General features: G+C 38.5%; 1 protein-coding gene across 2 annotated transcripts in view; it reads left to right on the top strand.

Moving 5' to 3' along the window:
* The window catches only part of CCSER1 (coiled-coil serine rich protein 1), a 608,728-nt gene that overhangs the window by 414,888 nt on the left and 173,549 nt on the right, over positions 1 to 20,291 (top strand). The gene's annotated exons all lie outside the window — the stretch shown is intronic.

Here is a 20,291-nt window from a genome sequence, read left to right as displayed (position 1 = left end):
CAAATTAAACACTAGCTTAGCTTTTAAATATTAGTGTAAAAACTTTTAAATGTTACTTAGTTAGTCAGAGCCACCTGCTAAAGAAAGACTGATACATGTGTTAGTGAATTTCATTAAACTTCATTTTTGATGCAGTCATCAATTTTAGGAAATCTCCCTTTTTCTGTCAGCTAAATGAGGTCTCACTTGTTGGGAATATACAGTGCTTTACATACATGTCTTTGACCATGTCTTCAGCTCCTGGGGAAAAAAAATCTATATTGAATGGATCTCATAATAATTCTTGAGGTATTTTGTGAATCAGTGGATATCAGCAAAGGAGTGCATAGCCAAGGCACTATCATGGGACCTCATATCAATCAATTGCTTTTTGTGTTTACAGCTGCAAGATGTTCTCTTATGAAGCTGATGATGGTGTTGGATTTTACAGTCGGTTTTTGTTGGGAAATTTGCTCCAGTAAGGTCATGAGCCTAAAGCACACATGTGTTACAAATGCATGTGCACATGGTGAATCAGGAATAAACAAGTATTCCTGAAAGCTTGATCTCCAGAGTGGAAGGTATTTCATTTAAGGGTTTATAAAGTAAAATAAAGTAGGGTAGTTCTCTTATGGATTCATTGAGGATTTTTTTAGTCAGTTCTGGCAAAATCATGGCATAATAAGGTAGGTTAAATTGTCTGGGTTTTTTTTGTCAGAGAATCAGTCAAATGAATGCTGCCTGACAGAGGTGTTCTCGAGAGAGAGCATTATTCCAGGTGCTTCATCAAGGAACTCAGCAGTGCCTTAGAAGCAGTATTTCCTCTGTTTTATCTTTTGCATTTTGGTAGTACATGCCAAAGGCAGGGGAGAGGAGTTTGAAATCCAGCAATGGGTGAAAAATTTATTGTGTTAGATGCTAACTGCATTACCATCAGAGCAAGAAAAGTATTGGAGGGAACATTAGTGTGGTGCCATGCTGAAGTGAACGTAACTTGTGTTGCAGATGCCTCTAAATGTAAGAATGGAGATGACAATTCTGATTTTTGACGTCTGATTCTTTATTTCTGTACTGTGTTTTGTTCTTTGCCCTGTGCAAACACATTAAGATATTATCTCTTTGCACGTGAGGGAAATATCAGTGAGAGAATGTATAAAACAACAAGAGCTAGGAATTCAAATTCTTGCTGAAGGATCCATTCATGTGGCTCAGGGATTTCATTGCACACTTTAAATTAATGACAGACTGTATTGTCCTAGTACTGAATAAAGGAATATCAGGTGGTTACTTTTAAATTGCATTTGTCTTTCAAAAGATCATAGGAGGATACATTTCGGATGTGTTTGCAGTTATCCCTAAAAGCCTGGTGAAGGAGTTGGTCTTTCAGCATTCTAGAGTCATCTAAGTAGTTTTCAATGTTAAGGTTCATGTTATTAATTTTCTCTTGATATTCTTGTGGCTTCTCAGTGGACAATTTCCGAAGGGTCCTTTGGGTGGATGTTGAGATGGTTTGCACATTATCCCAGAGGTAGTTTGGGACATGGATGCCCAGAGGGGCCAGTAAGAGGCACCATGAAAGGGTCTCGGAGCGCATGCCCAGAGAGGGCAGTATGGTGTTGGTTTGGGAAAGGATTGGTTGAAAGGGAGTATGGAGAAATGTGGTTAAGGCAAATAGCAGCAGGAGGTTATGTGATAAGGAAAGAACAGTGAGGAACTGGATAGTTCTCTAACTTATCTTCAAAATCTGCAGACTAATACAGGCTCAGCTGCAAGTCCTATGTATTCCTGGCTTCCAGGAGAGGGCAAACAGGGAGATACTGTTCCTACACCCCCACCCCTCCCTGGGCCATTATGGAGCCAGGGTGGAGAATTTGGATTTGCTCACTTGATAGTCAGGATTGGAAGGGGGTTTCTCTCAGGTGAGGAGTGCCAAGGCCAGGTACAAGAATACAGGACCAGGGGCACGGGCTGGGACCGAGCTGAGGAGGCCGGAGGGGAGCAGCTTTGATGTGCAGTGTAAGGTACAGCAACCAGCTTTGGTATACAGTGTAAGACACAACGTGTCACCAAAGCCTGGCCAGATAGAAAAAGGGACTCTGTTTGAGTCACAGTTGCTCTAAATTTAGCTTCCTGATATCTTATGTGGAGCTTTTTTGCACCCCCAAGTGGTGGGTTGGGTTTTTCTGGATCCAAGAAAAGTTGTATGTAGGTATATGTTTTAAGCAGTTTTTATGAACTTTGTAGACACGAAAATTGAGGGGTATGGAAGACAAAATTTTTTTGAGAGTTGCAAGCATCTGACTCAATGGAACAGTTTTTCTCTTGTGTTTGTCAATGGATTAAAATCCAGAATGGCTTAATAGTAGGGCAATCATGTATAAAATTATGAGCAATGGACTGTTGCAGTCCTCTTACAGAAAGAGGAGAAGGCTAGAACTGAAGAGTTCCCATGTCATTATGCAAGAAATCCCTAGGCATGGAGGTTGCCATGCACTGCAATGCATTGTTTTGACAATGACATGCTGCCAGGTGTTCCATTTTCATTGTTTTCATAGGAGAAAAATAAAACCTGTGGGTGTATCACAAATGAAGCAGAACTGATGGTGCCAGCATAAAATTTCTGTTTGGAAAAGTAAATCCCAGGTGCTGTGTAACTATGGGTTAGGTAATTTACTTCACTACAGAGGAAATATACCACAGGTTGAAATTGTTAGGCTCTTTTCTATTAAAAGTATGTTGCATATGCTCACTTAAAACAGAGAAATTCATGTAAGTTTGTGAATGTGAACCAATTAGTTAATTTAAAAATAAGAAACTTAGAGTGAACTTAAGTTAAATATCTGTATCTTAAAATAGATACTTAATGCATTATTTTAACTATGTAAGGTGTGTATTTTTTTCTGAGTCAACTGTTGTTCCTTAGAACAAGTAATTGAGTATTTCTTTTGTTCCCTAGTTTTGCTGTGAATCTACAATCTTACTTTTAAGTAAGCTTTCTACAGGAGAGGCCATGCCATTTGTTTTTTCAAATGCTTACCACAGCATTGATACTAAAACATAAGCAGTTATTGCATGCATCATTATAGTACAATGGCAATCATGCATGTATATTCCTAGTAATATTGTATTTTATTTTTCATAGATTTTCTTGAATTACTGTATTTTAAAAGGGAGCTTCACTTGCTCTAGCTTACGCCAGTTCCATGCTGCTGTGATTTCTTCAACTTTGTTGAAGACCTTTGAACCCATCCATAGCTGCTACTGCTGTGAGGTTTTTCAGTACACAGTGTGATATTCTAATAGGTTATGATGCAGAAATCCTGGAAATTTCAGTTAATTGCTGGGTTATGAGACCAGGGTGCATGATAAAAATTGCATGTGCAAATTGTCCCTGTGTGCACTTACTACTGATCTCTGGGAAAACATGGCACACACCTGCTGAGCTCTGCTCCTGTCCATTTGAATATCTCTTTCATCTTTAGCTCCCTCCTATGTGTTGCGGAATCCACCCAAACCAAACTCTGCTGAGTACTTGCATCTAAGCAAGGGCCATCAACCTGGCAAAATCTGACCCTGTCCCATCAGAGTCTTTAGCAGAGAAAGAGTGGTCTTTGCAAAGAGCTTCATTTTAGGACCATGGGAATGGCTGCATAAATAAGATTTTGTGTGGAGCTGTGGCACAATCTCATGAAGATTAAAAGCCCAGTAGTTTTTCTGCCATCTCTAAAGCAAGATCAAATCACAGCTCAGTGGCCAGATCTGTTGTTTATTTTGCCCGAAAGCAGCAAAATCTCATGGAGATGAAAGGCTTGCTATCAAAATAAGTGTTGCTTCAAGGCCTAATTTTTGGTTCTTGCAGGTTTTTTGCTGACATGGGCATGAAGTGTTACTTACCTAGACCTTCTAGGACCTGTTTTGTGCTTTAGCACTGATGATCTAAAGGGGGACAAAGCAAATAAAGCTGTTGTGGAGTTCTGCTGAGGGGTGTTGGTATTGTGGGTCTGGCAAGATACCAATGGCAACATGAGATTGTTAGGAGTCTCATCCCTGCTCAGATGAGCTCCCTGTCTTTGTTGAGGAGCAGGAGCCAGACACTTGACGGCCACTGTCCCCACCTATAGCTGCCTCCCCCTCAGAAACTTCTGAAGAGAGCCGGGCAATGCTCCCAACTCATTCTTGTATTGTGATTTTTGTGGAATCGGACGATGCTTCCACCATGAGCAATAGGCAGAGTATCTCCTCTTGATTGTTGATAATTGTCTGACTGACTTTAACAAGGATTTTAATAAAGGATTGTGATTGGAGTTGTGGTCCCCTAATACCACTTTTATTTAAATTTATTATAATAATTGCCATGTGATTAATAAAATGTTAGTGCATTCATTGAAATCCCTGCTCTGCTATCACACAGTGTGGTACTTAAACACAGTAAATGCTTCTAATTAGTTAGTAATTGAATAACGTGCATTAATTTTTATTATCTCACCCATAGGATGTTTAATTGTATAGTTGGCTGTTAGCTGCTGTGAAATATATGGGAAGGGTTAAGTCATGTAATTTTCATGGTTCAGGCCTTTCACTACTTCCCAGCTCCAAACATCAGAACAAAATACTTCTATTTCTTAAAATTACCTAAACATGAATTAAAATTCAAATTTTTAATTCCTGGAATACCTTTTCTGCACTTCTAAAAGACACATAATTGGAAGCATAAGGACATATAAGAAATGTACTTAAGTAGGATCAGTTTGTCATAGGTAGAATGCCATCTGTTGATAATGCAACAGTCAACACTTTATAGTAAAGAATTTTCTATCACTGCATCATTATTTTTGTGTTGCACTCTTTTCCTCCCTCCCCTGAGCCAATTTTCTTTTAATTGCATGTATAATTTAAAAGAAGTTCAAATTATCAAATTTCGTTAAGCTTCTGAGTCCAGAAGGAGCACATAAAAGGAGGGAGTGCTGGAGTTTTCTTTTAGAGGGGCATTGTTTTATATTCAAAGACCTAAAATTTGTTGTATTAAGTATAAGAGAAAGATTGTAATGTAATCATATCAATATCATAATAACAGCAGGAAAAGATTTTTTTTTTACTATTTGTGGTTTTGCCTTTTTCATTATCTTCCACATAAAAGAAAAAAAAATAGGACATCTGGTCTCTCTGAGAATCCCCAGTTAGTGTTTTCCAGCTTGGTGATACATCAAAACAGCTCTATTTCACCATCACTGGTTTTTCATAAGCAAATATTCTAAGAATATTTTAAGAAGACAAATATTAACACGTAAATATATAAAAATAAGAACTGAGTAGCTTGATAGATATTATGGTATTTTCTTGCTTTGAATAGAGGAGTAGAAGTTGAGAATAGAGGAAAGCAATTTTGAATTAATTTTTTTAAAAAAGACTGGAGACATTCAGGGTGTAAGGAACCTGTTCACATGCTGAGTGTCTGTTGTATGGGAGAAGAATATCTTGCAAGAGTTTTTTCAAATCACCAGGATGCTGGGTCCAGCTTTACATCTGAAATAAATGCTGGAAGGCAAACTAGCAAAGAGTCAGTTCCAAAGAACATCCTCCAGCTTCTGGCACCATTTGTAGGCAAATATGTGATTTTTAAAGACCCTTTTTCCCATCTGCAGTCTCTGATAGATTCTAGCCACCGTTCCCAGGTCCCACTGGTTATTTCTAAGATGTAAAGATCAGCTGGTGGATTGTTTCTTCTTGTTATCACCAGTCCTCCAACTTTTGTGTTTATCATTGAAATATACTCAATTCAGGGCTGGTGTCATGAAAGACACTTCCTTCAGAACTCAGTCTGAGATACAGGGATGAGATCTCACTTCCAGCTGAGCTATGGTTTCCGAAAAGCTGTGTTTCTTCTCGCCTATAAAGGACTACTGATAATATTGATCAAAAACCACAGACAAGTGAACAAACACACCATAGATCTGATGATGGGAGCATCTTACCACTCTTCTATTTTTTTAGGCAAGTAAAAGTTTTTAAAGATGCTTTTAAAATATGTCTCTTTATGTTAACATTTCTTCAAAGTGACCTTTGAAAATAATATTGTGGACCTCTACAGAATATTTAATGAGAAAATCACACACACACCCCCGATTCTTTTTTGTTTGCAGCCGATTTTAATTGCTGAGATTAATTGGTTTTTCCTTTGTTCTCACCCCAAATCAGTTCTGAAGGGTTTTTCTTTCACTTGCAGTGGTTTTAATTGGAATATAAGCGTATATAAAGGTAAAAACTTAGCTGAAAAACTTTTCTTCAAGTGATTCCAAGTCAGGCACATTGCAGAGATGTGGGTTGTTGAGTTTTGGGGGTTTGTTTTGGTTTTTTTTGTTATAGTCTTGCATATCATATTCCTTCTGCAGTCTCCACCTACCTTTGCAAGAACTAATTATTTGAAGGTTTAAAGACTGCTGCTGCCAAATGGTCTCACAGTTAGTGACTGGGTATAGAAATGAAACAGAGCACTGAACCTTGGGGATTCACCTGGCCTCCTTTGCAAGCCAGGTTGGTTCCGACAGTGTTGAATAACAATTAAAGGAGTTCAGGTTTGAAAGTGACTCTTCAGATGTCAAGCTACAAAGCAAGTTTCACTTTCTTGGCATAGAAAAATAACACAAAACAGGAAAAGCAGAGAAAAAAAATAAGTACATGGGGTGATGTTTGAAAGTTTTATCACTATATTCATGATGTTTCCTCATTATTCAGGAGATGTTAGTAGTTAATACTTGTTTGTTATAGTTCCCCTAGGACCATGACCATACAGTCATGTGTGTGTCTGCATAATCCATACGTGTCAGAAGGGCTCCAAGATGAGAACCTTGTTTTTGCCTTTGTAAACATGTAGTATGCAGGTTGCCTTATGAAACACAAAGGGTCATTGGCATTTATGCATCAATGTAGCGAACGCAAGTGTCTCCTTTTATTTTCAATCAAAAGATGTCAAACCATTATTATATCCTTGGCTATGCAGTCCCTAACTGAAAAGTTCAGGCATTCATATTCTAAGATATCAAAGATTTCAGGAAACCAAGTATCTGTGCACTTTTCTGCTTAAGGAGCTGAGACTGCCCATCTCTTCCCTTCCAGAAGGTGACCCACCCGCCAGCCTATGGACTGTCCCTAACACTCCCACCCAGGCCCATTGTTGAAGTAGTTGTAGAGAATTTGTGGATTTTCAGACTGGATAGAAGGAAAATATTTTTTTATAATAAGGGTTTTGAAACCCTGGAACAGGTTGCCCAGAGAGGTGGTAAGTGCCTAATCCCTGGAAACATTCAAGGTTTTTGTTTGTTGGGGCTCTGAGCAACTTGATCTACTTGAAGATTTTTGTGCTTGCTGCAGAGATGACTGTGAAAGGTCCCTTTCCACCCAGACTTTTCTGTGATTCTGTTGCTACAGCCACTGAGGCACATGCCTGGGAGAGGAAATCAGAGATGTAGTTTATGCTTTAATGCATTTCAGGTGCATTGGGCAGCCATTGGGGCAGGGTCAGGGACTCTTGTGTCTCTGCACAGTGCAGCTGTGGTGTTCCTGTTCTCTGAAAAGTCACATCGTTTCAGTGGGAAGGATTAAAGCTTCCCACTCCACAGCAGGGGACAGCTTGCTAATTAGAGCACCCTGCTGGGAGAATCGAATCTCCTGAGTCTGAATAGGGAAATCAAACTCTTTTCTCACACTCTGGGTGCATGTTCTAGCAACATAAACTTTGGTTATGAGTTCTTACAACTCAGGCTAATGCCTCCCAGTTTCCATTGGAAGAGCCATTTTATTCAGCACCCTGCCTTTTGTGCATTCCATACTGATATTTGTCCTATTTCACATCCTCAGCAAAAAGCCTATAGGCTTACCCTGTTAGATTGCTGGCAGCCACACACATCCTCAAAGGCCTTTTGAGCACTACTGTGATCTCTGATTTTACTGGGAGCAAAGTACTTAAACATTTTCAGAAGCGAGGCCTTGTTACATGAAAGGTGAGATTAATTTCAAAGAGCTGAGCTTGTCTGTCCTCTGCAGCTTAAATGCAGCTTGCAGTCTGTCCAAACAGTGTGTTGACATTGTCCGTGTTCTCCTTGGCATAGAATGTGACCTTCTTCTTTTCTTTACACTTGCCTTGATCTACTTAAGACTCCAGATCTCACATTGTTCGCCAGCCTATGGAAGGGTGAAATAATCTGTTGTGAGTATAATGAAATTTAAGTCCAGATTGCATTCAAAGCGCATGATGTTTGAGAAGTTGTTTAGTCTAATATATTTTCTTGCTTATGTCGTGTTATGTTCTGGAAACACTGATTGGATGAGGTGTTCATTCCAGGATTGGAGACATTTAGGATTGGGGCAGCACTAAGTGGAAGGTGAATAAGGTTGTTGCACAAACTACTGAGACTAAAATTTTTCTTAAGCACTGCATTCGTCCACTTGGTTCTTCTGCTCTGATTAAATATTTAGAACTTCTCCTAAAGCATTTAGACATAAAAGTTCAACATACAGGGAGGAGAGATAGCTAGCCTTGAGAACTACCATAAGAACCTGTAAAGGTTTTCATGATCAAACCTGGCTCTTAAGTAGTCCAAAGTGAGAAATCTACTTTTAAGGTTTTGGTGGAGAGGGGTGTGAAGCTGGGCTAATTCTTAAGCAGTTTTCCATATTCAAGGGAAAATCTTATGAGCTATTCTACACTAATGTTTCCAGAATGCTGTGATTATCTACTATTAAATAAGTAAACCTTATTTTAAAGTGAACAAGTATTTTCCAGTTCCACCAGTAAGAGGTTTTAGCTTTATAACTTTGAGAGATGTTGTCTACCTGACCAAAGTCATCTTGGCTGGTATTTGTCTGTGCACCTGAATTGCTTCATTCCTGCATCTCCAGTTCAAGAGAGAAATGTTACTTTCAAGCAGGCTGTTGCTATCCATGATGCGCACACTGTTTGCTGCCTTTGAAAGAAAGAGATTTGAAGTCTGATGCATCATGCATGGTTCATTAGGCAATATTAGCCGCTCACAATTCCAGAAATCTTCTCACTTCTGTAAAGCACATTGTGTTGTATTGACTGCAGGCCAGACACTGTCAGCTCTAACTCAAACCCTCAGTACAGAAGGGGCCAAAACATGCAAGCAAATAAGTTTGAATGATAAATTCCTGTCTAGGATCTTGGTCAGTGAAAAGTTCTCATCCTCCTGATTATCTGCTAGCTCTAGACCAGCAACAGAAATTGACCCAGATGTCTTTAAATGAAGTCAGAGCTAAACAAAAGTATTCCTTAATCTGTTTAATCCCAAATGATGAATTAAGAGGTATATTATTTTTTTTTTTATTTCTTGCTGCTGTTTTCAAAGTAAATGCTATTTAGAAGGCACATAGGGATCCTGGTTCAGCCAGCAGATGCCAGGGGACAAGCACACACATCAAGTGCATTATGCGTTTCTCACAGCATGAAATCTTTAGTATGATACAATAAGTAACAATTTAAAACCTCAACACACATCTGCTTTCTAGGGAGATCTGCTGAAGAGGATCACAGCCTTCTTCAGCATGCTATGATAAGATATGCAGAAAAGCATTGAAAACACTTTAAGATTTCATACTGTGATGGCCCTTAAGTGCTTCTGGGGAATGGGGCTGGGGTGTTGTCTGGTGCTCCAGAAATGCAGCTCTGTGTTTGAAGTATATCATAATGCAATTTATACGTAACTAGGAAATAAAGTAGAGGGATAAACATGGACATCAAAGCTGAATTTGATTTGGGAAAGATGCTTCTAAGTATTTTGTGTCACACTTTTTCTGATCTGGGGGGGGGAGGATTGATTTGTTTTGTTTTATTATTATTTTTTTACTTATTCTCCAAAGGGTTTGCATTTTAAATGAAAAATGTTCAGGCTGGAGTACAGACTGAATTTAAAAGGAAGTGTATAAGCTGTGAGTGCTGATTTAATAAGCCATTAGCCTATTCGTCTTGTAAACATCTTTGGAGAAAAACTAATGAACTCATTCTGGACAATATTACTTGGTGATAGAACATCACTGCTGAATACCAGCAGATAATTTGGTGCTCTGAGGACATGTCTACCCTGCAGGACAGATGCCTGCTGCTCTGCCACCCTTGTCCCCATTTGCCTAGTGGAGAACCTCTTACAATGATTTGTAGCTCTCTTCCAACCTGTGTGCCCTGCTTGCCTCCCATGGGAATGAGCTGTCAGACAGATGGTGTGTTCCTAATCCTGTCCTCCAAGGCCAGGAGCTTATATATGCTTCAGGGCCAAAAAAAACCCTCCCTGCTTTTCATATTAGCTAGAGAGAAAGGGTGCAAGAGCTTATGTGGCTGAGGAAAAGAAGCATGTTTGAATCCCTCCTGGTTTTGTACAGTAGCTGTAATGTTGTTTTATAGTCTTTATTTTTAACAGTGGTTGGATTGTTCACTTTTATGCCAAGAACAATATGGTTATTTTAACAATTTATATCACACAATGTCAATGACTTTGGAAATTTGTTGCTCTTAGAAAACTGTTAGGCTCTGAAAGATAAGAAGCAAGCCAACAATATATTTACAAACAACAAGATATTTATTTTCTTCTGTGTATTTTTGGAGGAATTTCTTCTGAATTATATGTTATATAGAGAATTAGCAGAATTCTATATGAATTACTGAATTTATGAACAGAGGAGGGAGTGAGATGAAGAGAACTCCTCCTGATGTGAGTAGTGATGACATGGTGAATTTTGGATTGAAGGGAGTAGAGCAGACCAAAGAATAGTTTTTAGCACTGAAGTTACTCATTATGCCATACATGTTTTAATAGTTCCCAGTTGTTCCACAGATATAATTAATGGGAATTAGTGGTTGAATTTTGTCTTTAAATTACTGTAGACAAATATCCTACTTGCAGACAAATTTAAGGATCCCGTACAAAATAAATTCTTTATGCTAGTTTGAAAGAATTGGGCATAAATAAGGATAAAGGTCACTGTGCTCAACAGACAGCAGCTGAAGGGCGAGTGAGATTACCTTTGGGAGAATTCAGAGGCTGCTGTATCAGAGATCTGTGTATCCTCAGCATCTCATGAGGGGAAAAAAAAACCCTCTAACTGAACATGTTATCTAACCTTTTGTTACCTACACGTAGAGGTTTTGGTCAGTGGCTGAAATAGACTCTAAAGAGTTTCAGCTCTTTGCTCACTGGTGCAATGGAATTTATTTAGGCAACAAGGAGTAAAAAACAACTGCATATCCTATGTTCAGACTTTTACTCAGACTAAATATTTCATTTAGCCTTCAGCTATGATAACCACAGACATACCCTATGAAATGTTATTTGTGCTCATACAGTACCATTAATTTTCTTTTAATCTTTCTCTGCCTCAGGAAAGATTTCAATTTAATTTTGCTCTTCATGCAAGGAATCAAGAGTACCGAGAGCCCAACTAATTTCCTTTCATTTTCCCTTTATTTCCATATTTTTAATAGATTCATGACCCATGATGTTAATACTCTAGCTATTGTAAAAACTTGTTAAAATAAAAGTATGTATTTGTTGTGTCCATCTGCTCAATTCCCAACATCTTTCTAGAGTTTATTGAATTTCCTCGGAAATTCATCAGGTCTCAGTTTGACTCTTTGGTCTAGTGGCATTTTCCTGACTGGTAATTTTGTCTTCTCTGCCCTTCCCATGGCTGCTCTCATTCTTGCTCAGTATTACTCATCTTCTCAGGCTTCCATGGATTCCTTATGCTGCACTCCCTGTCCTTATTGTCCAAGGACTATCTCCTGTTCCCCTTTTAAATTTATCAAATTGTCCTAACCTTCTCTCCAGCTTTATTCTAGTTTTATTTCATTACTTTTGCCTTCACCCCAGGTAGGGGAAAGCTGTTGTGTTGGCAAGAATCTGCAGAAATGCCACTGTCATTTGTGTGAGAGCTTGAGAGAGAGGGTATTTTACTCAACAGCAAATACTGAACAACTCTGCATTTAATACCCTATTTCACTCAGCATTCTGGTGGCATATTTCTCTTAGATGCATTGAAGCAGCTGTTTGACACAGAATAATGCCACAGCAGAGCTTGACAACTTTTTTTTTTAAGCAGGCTTTGGATGGGTAATGATTATAAAATCAGGATCTCTGCTGAAAGATAACACCTCTAGCAATCTCAACCCTGAGATACTGGTTCAGAATTAACTCAGAGGGAAGTGTACCATCTGTTGCTAAAACCTCACACTAAGAGCTCAGGCAATTTCTAGCTTAAAGGGAAACGTGGACATGAACCTATCTAATTAAGGGAAGCAAAGAGAGAGATGGAAGCAAAAACTTTAAAATAGCTTCTAGTCCTCTGCTTGTGCCTGGTGCTGTCTGATTGGAGAGACAGCAGAGAGAATTGACACTGCAGAGAAAAAAATCTGCAGAAAACGTTCTGTCAAATGCCCAAAGTAAACAAATGGGAAGCAAATGTTGTTTCATTGCTATTTGATTTATAATAACTGTACTGTATTATGTAAACTGTACTGTATTATGTGAGCTTCTCCAGGCTCACTTAGGATGTTTACACTGTTACTGTTCCTTCAGTGCTTGATAATCAGGACTAATTTCTGTGCCAAAAATGTATCTCCAGATAACTTGTTTACTTCAAGACTGCCTATCAGCCAAACCTAGCAAAAGAGTGAAAATTTCTTGTTGGTGCTTCTTTACATGAATAGCTTATTCTATCTCCTAATTATTTAATTGAGTGGTTTAGGTGACCTGGAAGACAAGCCAAAATGTTCTGTTGAGCTTTGGTTTTAGTTCTGTTAAGAGGGGAAAAAAAGAACATCAAAAAAGACCAAATAAGAGCTGGAGGCCTTGTCTACTTGAAATGAAATACAGTGCTCCAGCTTGCTTGCCCATGCCATATCTTCAGATAATGCAGTGATAAATCTCCCATAACTGTGGAACCTGGGTAAATGCAGATCTGACCTTTTGTTTACAGGGTATCATGGGAAATCTTTATGAGACCACAGAAGTGATTCAAAAGGTTTAGAAACATTATGAGATGGCAGAATGTGTCCCCTGTGTATAATTCTGACAGCAAAGATCTGACACTGTTTCTCAATGAGCAGTGCCCTTTCTGTAGAGCTTTGAACAAGCCATTTGGTAGTGATGTTTGAAAAACATTTTTGGTAATACAATTCAGGGAAAAACTGATCTTTGCTGCTATAATTAGGCAAGGTTTTAATGTTGTTAAAATATTGATGTGAAAATATTTCCTGGGTGTACAGATGTTGAGGCTGGTACAATGCAAGATTAAATAGAAAAAGATAGCATTTTTGGTTTAGGAAGAAAATTAGTCAGATTAAGCTTTTATGCTTCCTCTAATTTTCACTGGTTATGATGGTTTATCTGCTTATAATTTAAATGGGGGACTTAAATCAGCTTGATTAAAAATCCAGATTGTGTTTTCTTACGTAAAATGAATCTATTGATTAAATAAATACAGAACAAAAATGTGAGCAAGAAGGGAGCCATGCTGCTGAATTCCAGATTAAAGTCTGTTCTGCTGTTCTCTGCCTGAAAGGAACTACCTTAAAGAACAGAATAGCAGTAGAATGTTGGGACTCATTTTTTGGGTTAAAACACCACTTCTGGTTTTGGTTTGGTTTCGTTTTAAGTTTTAGGCATCTTCGCAGCCTGTGATTTGGTTTCTGATTTGTACAAATGTACATATTATGAATACATCCACTAATTATCCCTGTGTGATGTTGGCTCTCCTGGAAGTGAAGAATGGTTGGACTCATTGATCCAAGAGGTCATTTCTAACCTTAGAAATTCATGAACCTTTGTGTATTATGTGCTCCTACACCTGTGGTCACTTCGGCATTCCAGGTGCTCCAACAGGTTGCTGCAGCAACAAGCTTCTGCAGGGAGACAATTATCTGCTAAATGTGTTTACTGAGGAGCTGTGGAAACAACAAACTTTCAACACTGCAAGTAAGCAAGCATCTGGGTTTGCCATCTCTGGCACCCTGCAGCATCAGAGTGCTATCACATTTATAAAATGGCTATAAAATATTACCTGACACCAAAATGCTTCTGAAAGGATTACCGAGCTTTTGCAATGCAGGTTGCGTATTTTTATTTGTGGGTGTTATGTTTGCTTACACTCTTATCTGTTGTTGGCCTCAGGCCATGAAATAAATACATAAAAATGTTCTAAATAGAAACATAACAGATCAATAATATGTGTAACCCCCATACCATAGTAATACAAAAAGGCAAATTAAGAAAAAAAAAAAAGGCAATTTAAGAAAAAAAATTCTGTGCTTTTGTATCACCTGTCAGCCTATTTGCCCTAACTTATGATCTCAGAAATTAGGTCATCTGAAAATGAAACAGATGGAGACTGGGTAGGTGTGGGAATGGGAGGGAGAGGGACATAGCTGAAGGCACCTTCCAGGGTGAGCAGCGCTACTTTAGCACCCAAATTTTTGGCTGGTGACATCAGCCTCACAGATACGTTCACTGTGATTCACTGGATTTACTGTGGTCTGACTCCATGAGAGGGGAGAGGAGAATGACAGATAGGAAAGTAAATATCAGCTCAGTATATTAGTCTGACCCTTCTGCCAATATTGATTCATTCCCAAGCAAAACAGCCGGCATAATGCAGTTCCCATCTTCTGTCATGCAAGCAATGTGCAGAAAGGATTCCTGCCTGCCATCCCCTTTTTCCCAAGAAAGTGAGCTGAAGCCTGGTACTCTTCAGGCTATTAGAAAACATACAAGGTTTCTGTTACGTATGCCTGCATTTTGTTTTTCATTATGAACCGCTTTTGTAATAGGTGAAACTAAAATACTAAAACTACAGAAACTCTCAGCTGCACAACAGTGTTTTTCTCTGGGAGCTGTATTCTCTATATTACCTAGAAAATAAATTTTTTCACATAGAAATTCTTCATGTACCAGTCAGAAATAAACCCAAATGAACAAAATCCACTGTTGTGCTATTATGCTTCTCTAGAACCAAAACTTGTTTTAACCGTGTCACATGTTAGATTCAGTGTTTAATTAGCATTTTTGAGTGCATTTCTTAGTTCTTTCATTGGTTTCAGTTTCCAGTTTTCTTTTTGGCTCTGTAGGTGTTTTTGGAACAAAATATGTGCTTTTTTTAGATCATGCATGATCCACTCTAGTGTTTACCTTTTTAATGTTCACAGCAAATCTGCCAGCTAAAAAACAGATTTATTTTGTATATATACATAAGGTTTTAAACACTGTCATTGTCAAAGTGGCTGGATCTCTTCATATGACTGACATACTACATCTTTGATACTGATTACAGAAGAAAATGCAGAGTAAATAATAGACAAACTTTTTTTTTGTGACAGTAGAAAAAGATAAAAAGTACTTTATTTTCAAGACTAAATGGAAGAGACAAGAAACATCTCAGTATCTGTCATTTCATCTAGGTAAATTTTCTTTCTCAGAATTATCAGAACTGGTGTTGTGCATAGACAAGACCTATAAGTCATTTAAACATAAGCAAACACCAGTTTGCAGCTTTCATCATGAAGATTTAACTGTCACGCATACTGGATTACAAAAGTCAGTCTGTTGTATTTTCATTTTTCCTCTGTGACATATTTTTATAGTGAAGAAAAAGCATTTTAAGGAACAGAAGAAAAATCTAACCCACTTTAAAATTCACTGTTCAGAAGCATGTACTTCTGAGCTGATGTAAATTCATAGCGCTTAAAAAGATCTGGCACAAGTTAGCATTCTTCTCTTTTTCCCACTGAATAACAAGTATGAGAAGTTCTTTCTGTCTGCCTATTTAAATAAGGAGCTAGCAGTATCAGTTCAGGCAGGCTGAGTAATGTATGATTTATTTTTTTTTTCCATGCTTAGATTTATTTAATAATACCCCTTCCTGGTCTTATTGGCTACAGTGGAAATAGACTTTCCTTGAAACAAGTGTTTTAAAGAAAAATGAAAGGACTATTCAAGCAAAGCAGGGTAAGCTGTACATAATACTCTGTCCAGGCTGAACAGCTTAGTATATGGTTTTGCATTTCCTCTTAATTTAAACTACTTTTCTCAAGCTCTGCACAGGTATAAACTAATAGATAGGGAAGTTACACATGGTAGAGTACCAAACTGGGATTTGGTGTGTCTGTGTTAACAGCTCAGGTTTGCTAAAGGCTTCCCATGGGGCCTCCTAATTTAGGAGTTTGGGACCTCACTAAATAATTATGTCTATAAAAATGCAACATTAATGATTTTTTTCTTCTGTTCTTTGCGTGTCTCGTTTGCTGTCACTACTCTCTCTACTTGCTGAGATGTGCTTTTTTCTGTGGGCTGAATGCAGTTTGTGAAATTGTATGGAAGTACCACAGTCTACATGGAACAGTGAAACAGCTATTTAATTGTTGGACATTAAGTTTTTTTCTTTTATTAAGAAAATACTCTTCTTTTCAAATTACATGAGCACTACCACATACATGGTATCAAGATGCTATATTTTAATATGCAGTGTCACACAAACTTTTCTTAGGTTACCCTTAGCAGAATCTAACTGCTCCAAAAGGCCACACAAATCATTAATTTTTTTAACTTTGTGCTTTCCAAGCTTAGATTGTTTAAAATTGTTCACCTTAAAATATGCTGTGAAAAATTCTATGCTCCCTTTATCTTTTTATTTCTAGATGTTGTCACAAAAGCCTTAAAAAAATCTTAAGGTTTTCAAATATTTTTTCCTACATAGGCTTTAAAATATGACACTGGATAATATCACAGTCTGTGTCTTGCAAACAGAGACCAGTTGAGTTCTGTTCCATTTGATGTGATAGACCAGACATCTCTGATTGACAGACTGGGAGCAGGGAGAACAGAGGAACTGACATTATAGCATTCCTTATTGTTCAGCTGTGCACTTACTTCTTGTCTAATTTTTTTTTCTGGTAAGTTTACCCAAATGTCTTGAGGTGAGATGAGGTTGTTTTGATGAAATAACTTCAATATTTAGGTGAGGCCTAGTTTGTCAGGTGGCTTTCACAAAAGATGGTTCAAATGACATATGGAATCCATGTACAGGAGAATTACATGCTGTAATGTTGATGCTGTCATAAAGAGATGGATTCAAATGTATTCAGGCTTTTGACATTTTCTGGATTCATTTTTTACAGCTAAATGTGATTGAAATATGGACTGTCATTGTTCTGCTGAAAGGGGCTTACTTACAGGAGATAGATTTTTGCAAGTTACACTTTTGCTCAAAGTGTCTCAGTATCACAGGTCAGGTTAGTTAAAAACCTGTGTAGGAACAGCAGGGTCCTGCAGGTGCTTCTCCCTAGACTAAGCATCCTTTTTGTGCCACTGATAAAGTGTACAAATGTCAGTGATAAATATCTTGGTAATAAATTATGTGTAGCTGTACAGGTAACTGCAACTTTATGGCAAAAAAGGCCAAAAATAGGTCAGGACAAAGGGTAAGAAGAAAAATAAATGCTTTCTTTGATTGATGTTTTGTAGTACATAAAAGTCTTTTGTAGTATGGATATGATTTTTGAGCATGAAACTGTGTTTCAAAAGATACCACAAATTAGTATTTCCATTCTAAAATTTCCTTTTATATTAACCATAACATCCTCATGATTGGTAGTTATTTCATAGACTGATTTTTGAGTTTGATTGGGAAAAGACATTAATGGAACAGCAACTCTGAAGAAGATACAGGACTCAATTAGGGGAAATTAGCAGTGATTACTCTGATATGTAACATGAAGAAATTGCATAGTGTCTGGGTGGATTTGCTGAAAGGGGTCAGAAAAGCAAATTACTCTGTTGCTCAGCTAGTAGGATCCTGAGAATTCCTGTCAATTCTGAACCTTGTCAAGGAATATCCATCAGTCAGGCATACCTTACTGATTCTATAAACCAGCTGTGATTTGTAACCGTGGTAGCTGACAGTGTGGCTCACAATGTGAGTGGCATTGTGATACCCAAAAGACTCACTGGCCAAAGTCTTTCCAGGAGGAGCCTTAGTTGCCCATGGCCTGCTCTGAGGGAGGTCTGTGTGAGGATTTCCTTTGAGGACCCTGACTGGCTCGTAGAGTAGGCTGGTTTATAGCTTCCACATGGATGTGCCCCAGGAGAAAGCCTGCTGGAGGCATCCTAAGCTGAACAGTGCATGACTCCAGCCTGACACTTGGGCCAGCTCCCACCCTGTACAACTGTGAGTTTCAAACTCAGAACTTTGTAGCAATAATTGTCACTGATGTACTCCAGTTTAACCTGCAGCTGTTTCCTGAGGTATGTTCCAAAGTGTGTTCCAAAGCATCCTTTACCAAGAGGTCTTGAGGTGAGTGCTGGCTGTGTGAGTTGAAGAGGTTCCATCTGCTTATTGGAGGGAATGACAACGGCTGAGGTGTGCTTGGAAAGTAAAAGTAGAGAATAGTTTACTGTCAGCTAAACAGGTAATAAATACTCCTACAGAGCCAATTGCTAGACAGCAAATCAAATGCTGCATGGTGAGTAGAAACATATATGAAGAAGAAAAGATTAAAATGTCATTTCATTTACTTTAAAAGCAGATAACAGTACATTGATTCATTAGGGTATTGGTCTTAGTAACCTTAAATAGTGCTTTCCATGTTACTTGCATTAAGCTCCTAAGTATAAAGATGTAACCGCATATTACCAATCCTTTTACTAATAAGTATTGCCAATAATGTCGTAAGGATCTGAGAGGAATTCTGTTGTTAGTCCATTATTGTACCTTCAAATGTGGTTTGTTAAAATCCTGTCATTTATCTTGTGATCTAACTTACCTTTTCATCACCATAAAACTGAGTGATATTATACTGCTGAATGCTGTCATTTTCCTCATGTTTATGAGATATATTGTCCTTTTGCAGGGCTAATATATAGGCTACAGAAAATGTCTTAATATATCCTGTGCTTAAATTTGCAACCTATAAAAGGGAAAATGTAAATTTATGTTCAGACTTAAATGCAAGTAGCTTGCATGGAAAATATATGGATAAATCAGAAAGTAACTTACAGTCCATTTCCTTGCTCATCTCAGCACTGTTTCTCATCTGAGCTTCATTAAGTGGTGCAAACTGCATGTCTAGAATATGCTTTTCCAAAGGGTTTGCATGAATATTTTCCTTAGGATGCTGTGAGAATTAACGGTGATTTGAACATCCAAATTCATAGAAAGCTTTTAAAGTCTCAGCTACAAGTTAATTTTCTTCTACCACTACCAACATCAACCTTCTTTCTTCCTCCTTTCTTCACCCCAAAAACTTTCCATGGGCTCTGGACACTGAATGAATCTGTTACAAGTGAGTAAACCAAAGATACAGTACCAGTTATGAACTCCAGTCTTGCAGGGGAGAGCAGAGGCACTGACTTGAAATTTATAGCAATATTCTGACAAAACTTCTAAAAATTCCTTTCTAACTATTTCTATATAAAGGAACAGCTAAGGCTGTTGAAGGAGACATGATTTTCTTGGGCTGTTTATAGTAGTTGCTCATGATGTGGGAGATCAAGATTCAGTTACCTGTTCTCATGAATACTCATTTACATATTCAACAAGGTCCCAGGAGAAATGAGTACTCACCTTGTGATATCTGCAGCTGCCTCCCAAGGGGCTCCTGTGCAGTGTGGGTGGCAGAAAAGCCAGGGTCCATGTCAAGAAAGTAAATCTGGAACTGTGCTGTATTTACTAAGGACGTAGTGGACCTTCACCTCTTGCCTTTCCAGATTAAGTATTTTGGGTCCTGCGAAGGACTCGGTGCTGGGGGATGAGAGGCTGGACATGATCTGGCAATGGGCACTCACAGCCCAGAAAGCCAAACGTGTCCTGGGCTCATCCAGAGCAGCGTGAGCAGCAGGGGAGGCAGGGGATTCTGCCCCTCTGCTCTGGTGAGACCCTGCCTGGAACCCTGCATCAGCTCTGGGGTGCCAGCACAGGAAGGACATGGACCTGATGGATTGGGTCCAGAGGAGAGTCACCAAGATGATCAGAGGGATGGAGTATGTTTCATATGATGGAAGGCTGAGAGAATGGGGGTTGTTCAGCCTGGAAAAGAGGAGGCTTTGGTTTGACTTGGTTGTAGCCTTCCAGTACCAGAGGGGAGCCTACAAGAAAGATGGAGAGGGACACTTTGGAAGACCGTGTAGTGACAGGACAAAGGGGAATGTTTTCAAACCAGAAGAGAACAAGTTTCAATTAGGTGTTAATAAAAAATTCTTTACTGTGAGGATGGTGATGCACTGAACAGGTTGCTCAGAGAGGTGGTGGATGACCCATCC

This window comes from Camarhynchus parvulus, chromosome 4 (assembly GCF_901933205.1).
Source record: "Camarhynchus parvulus chromosome 4, STF_HiC, whole genome shotgun sequence".
NCBI lineage: Eukaryota > Metazoa > Chordata > Aves > Passeriformes > Thraupidae > Camarhynchus > Camarhynchus parvulus.
Note: the sequence above shows the minus strand (reverse complement) of the source record. Positions and strands in the feature narration are given on the sequence as shown.